This window comes from Ailuropoda melanoleuca, chromosome 12 (assembly GCF_002007445.2).
Source record: "Ailuropoda melanoleuca isolate Jingjing chromosome 12, ASM200744v2, whole genome shotgun sequence".
Taxonomy (NCBI): domain Eukaryota; kingdom Metazoa; phylum Chordata; class Mammalia; order Carnivora; family Ursidae; genus Ailuropoda; species Ailuropoda melanoleuca.
The window spans coordinates 55,791,502-55,796,573 of record NC_048229.1 but is presented as its reverse complement, the minus strand read 5'-3'; positions in this window follow the sequence as shown (position 1 = coordinate 55,796,573).

Genomic DNA, 5,072 nt, shown 5'->3' with positions numbered 1-5,072 from the left:
TCAGGGTCATGAGATCGAGCCTGGCTCCATGCTTAGCGCGAAGTCTGCTTGAGATTCTCTTTCTGCCTCTCCCTCCCACACTGACCCTCTCCTTGCTCATGCTCTCTCTTTTTCTCTAAAATAAATAAATAAACAAACAAAATCTTAAAAAAAAGAAAACCCTAAAGACTCCACCAAGAAACTATTAGAGCTAATAAATGAATTAAGTTGCAGGATGCAAAATTAATATAAAGAAGTCCGTTACATTTCTATACATGAATAACAAACTACCAGAAAGAAATGAGCAAAATAATGCCATTTAAAATTACACCTAAAAGAATAAAATACCTAGGAATAAGTTTAACCAAGAAGGTGAAAGATTTATACTCTGAAAACTATAAGACCTTGATAAAGGAAATTGAAGATTATACAAATAAATGGAAAGATATAACATAATCATGGATTAGAAGGATTAATATTGTAAATGTCCATACTACACAAAGCAATCTACAGATTCAATACAATCCTTATCAAAATATGAATAGTATTTTTCACAGAACTAGAACAAATAATCCTAAAATTTGTATGGAACCACAAAAGACCCCCAAAAGCCAAAGGAATCTTGAGAAATAAGAACAAAGCTGGAGGTATCACAATCCCAGATTTCAAACTACACTACAGAGCAATAGTAATCAAAACAGTATGGTATTCACACAAAAACAGACACAGATCGATGGAACAGAATACAGAGTCCAGAAATAAAGCTATGCTTATATGGTCAATTAATCTATGACAATGGAGGCAAAAGTATACAATGAGAAAAAGACAGTCTCTTTAATATATGGTGTTGGGAAAACTGGAAAGCTACATGCAAAAGCTACATTCTTACACCATATACTGGAATAAACTCAAAATGGATTAAAGACCTAAATGTAAGATCTGAAATCATAAAAACTCCTAGAAGAAAAGATAGGCATCAAACTCTTGGGCATTGGTCTTAGCAATATCTTTTTTGGCTCCATCTCATCTAACAAGTGCAACAGAAGCAAAAATGAACAACTAGGACTACATCAAACTACAAAGCTTTTGCATAGCAAAGGAGATCATCAACAAAATGAAAAGGCAAATGAACAGGAGATATTTGCAAATTATGTATCTGAAAAGGGTTAATATCAAAAACACATGAAGAACTGATAAACTCAACACCAAAAACCCCCAAACAATCCAATTTAAAAATGGGCAATGGACCTGAATGGGCATTTTTCAAAAGAAAACATACAGATGGTCGAAAGACACATGAAAACATGCTCAACTAATGTATTTTGGATATTAACCCCTTATCAGATATATAACTTGCAAACATCTCCTATTCATTTGCCTTTTCATTTTGCTATTTACCTGAAGAAACTGAAAACACTAATTTAAAGATATGTGCACCCGTATGTTCACTGTAGCATCATTTACAATAGCCAAAATATGGAAGCAACCCAAGTATCCACTGGTAGATGAGTGAATAAAGAAGATATGGTATATATATTGGAATTAATTTATTTATTTATTATGGAATATTACTCAGCCATAAAAAAGAATGAAATCTTGCCATTCGTGACATGAATGGACTCAAAGGGTATTATGCTAAGGGAAATAAGTCAGACAAGACAAATACCATATGATTTCACTTATATGTAGAATCTAAAAAACAAAACATATGAACAAAAAAAAAACTAGAAACAGACTCAGATGAAATAGGTGAAGGGGATTAAGAGCACACTTAGAGTGATGAGCGCTAGGTAATGCATAGAATTGTTGAATCACTATGCTGTACACTGAAACTAATATAATATTGTATGTCAACTGTGATTTAACTTACTTAAATAAATAAATAAATAAATAAATAAAGTCTATATTCAGGTGAAGAAAAAAATGAAAGTGATAATAAAAGATATGAAGGATAAAATGAGAAAGTCTAACATGTCTATTTGGAATCCCAAAAATAAAGAATACAGAGCCTGAAGAAGCACCAATACTTGAGAAGATAATGTCTGAGATAGTTTCACAAACTATAAGAAAATATAAATACACAAAACCAGGGAGCATAACCTCCCCTAAACAGAATAAAAAAAAATAAATTCATATACTTCAATTCACTTTAATGAAACCATAGTACACCAGAAACAAGATGATCTTAAGGGCCAGAGAGAAAGAATCTTTTTTATAAAGAAACACAGTTAGATGAGGGTAGAGTGTTTCAAAAAAAATGGAATCCAGGACACAGGGAAAGAACACCTTCAGAGAATTGAGAGGAAATAACTCTCAACCTAGAATTTTGTGTACCATCAAAACAATTTTTCAAGTAAAATGGTGCAAAAAAAGAGAAGGCGTTTACAGCCTAGCAAAAACTGAGAACATTTGCCATCAAGAAATCTGTACTAAAGACACTTCTCAAGGGTGTTCTTTAGGGAAGAGATATAAGCCATAGATATACGTTCTAAGATACAAGAAGGAACAGAGATCAAACAGCAGAGTAAATACTATTTAAAACCAAACATTAAATAAAATAATAACAATAGTATAATGTATGGGGTTAAAAAAAGAGTGAAAATACAGAATGAGAATTGCATGTAATAACATGACAGGGAGATTGGAGCTAAAGCATTCCAAAGTTGTAATATTATCATGGGGGAGTTAAGACAGTAATTGATGTTAGGGGTGATTAAGTTACGTGCACATGGTGAAATTTCAATGGTACCCTCTACAAGAATAAGCAGAGAGTGTACAAATTCCAAACCTGTAGCAAGAAAATTTGGAATAAGCAAAACAAAACAAAATCAAAAAAGGCAAGAAACAATGGAAGAGGGGTACAGAAAAAGCAGAACAAATCATTTTTTAGATGAAGATGATAAAACAATTCCAAATATATCAATAATCCCTAAAATAGGATATTTGTCAATTAAAAAGATTGTCAAGTTAGCTTCCTCTTTAAAAATCTAGCTGTATATTGTTTAAAAGATATATATCTGAAGTATAAGGATACAGAAAGTTTGAAAGTAAAAAAGTAAAAGCATGGAAAAAGAAATATCAACAAATAAAAAGCAGGCATAGTTATTTTCATATCAGATTAACTTTAAGCCAAAAGGTATTATTAAAGATAGAAATCAGGGACACCTTGGGTGGCTCAGTCAGTTAAGCGTCTGCCTTCGGCTCAGGCCATGATCCCAGCGTTCTAGGATCAAGCCCCATATGGGGTTCCCTGCTCAGTGGGGAGCCTGCTTCTCCCTCTGCCTGCTGCTCCCCCTGCTTGTGCTTGTTCTCTCTCTCTGAAAAATAAATAAATAAAATATTTAAAAATAAATAAATCTTTAAAAAAGGATAGAAATCATAAATATAGTTGATCCATATTATTCATGGATTCCATATTGCAAATTTGCCTACTCATTAAAATTTATTTTAACTCCAAAAATCAATACTTGTAGAGCTTTGCAGTCATCTGTAGACAGGCACAGAGTGGCAAAAAAATTTGAGTCACTCAATGCACACATTCCCAGCTGAGGTTGAACAAAGTGACACTCTGCATTCTTGTGGCAGCACATCCTGCAAACAAGTGTCCTTTTTGCATCTATATAGTGCCACATTTTTGGCATTTTTGTGGGTTTTTGGGTGATTTTGTAGTTTAAAATGCCCCCCAAGCTTACTGCTGAAGTGCCATCTAGTGATCCTCTGCACAAGAAGGCTATGATGTGCTTTATGGAGAAAACACATGTGTTATATAAGCTTCATTCACGCATGAGTTACAGTGCTGTTGGCCATGAGTTCAATGTTCATGGATCAACAACACATATTAAATGGGATGCCTTGAGACAGAAGCACACATAAAACAAGATTATGTATTGATTGACTAATGAAAATGTTATGAGCAGAGACTCATGGGAACCTAACTCCACATTTTCTCTAGGAACAATTAACAATTTGTTAATTTGGTGTTTGCCACACTCACACTCTACAGAACGTAGTTACAGAGAAACTGAGAATCAACTGTAGTTCAACTCACAAAGTTACGGCAATTCTAAATTTGGATATCTAACAAAATAGCCTCAAAACATATAAAGCAAAAATTTCTATAACTATAGAAAGACATTGCTAAATTCACCATCATAACAGGAGGCACCTTTCTAAATTATTGATAGGTAAAGAAGACAAAAAAATCAAGAAAGATACAGAAGATTGGAAAAGAACAATTAACAAACTTAAGGCTAATTGATGGGTATGGACACTATACATTTTCCAGAAGCAAACATGGAACAGAAAATTTCTTATCACATCCTAGGCCACAGAGCAATTCTCAGAGAGTTTGAAGAATCAGTATTACACAGATATTCTCCAACCAATTGTGCTAGAAGTGGAGAGTAAAAGTTAAATAAAGCTAGTCATACATTTAGAAACTTAAAAACATACTTCTAAATAGTTCAAGAGTAAAACACATCATAATGGAGATGTAAAAGTACTTAGAACCGAATGATAAAGAAGGAGCAATGCATCAAAACTTAAAAGATGCCAAGAAAGTGGGACTTAGTAGGAATTAGATAGCTTTAAAGGTTTATTTTAGAAAAGGGAAGAAAATTAATGAGCTAAATGTCCAGCTTAAATTTTAGAAAAAGAACACAAGATAGACTCAAAGAAAGCTAGAGGAACAGATAATAAATATAAAGGCAGAGGGGCACCTGGGTGGCTCAGTTATTAAGCATCTGCCTTCAGCTCAGGGCGTGATCCCGGTGCTCTGGGATCAAGCCCCACATCAGGCTCCTCCTCTGGAAGCCTGCTTCTTCCTCTCCCACTCCCCCTGCTTGTGTTCCCTCTCTCTCTGGCTGTCTCTCTCTCTGTCAAATAAATAAAAACTCTTTATAAATAAATAAATAGGCAGAGAATAACAAACTGGAAAACAATGACATGAAGTAATAAAGCAGTACTGGTACTGGCAATAAAAGAGATACTAGTAATAAGCTACAAGATAAAGTTACAGGATATAAAAACCAACCAAACAAACAAACATAAAACAAAACAAAGAGATGATGAACAAAGACAAAAGTTTTTCCTGA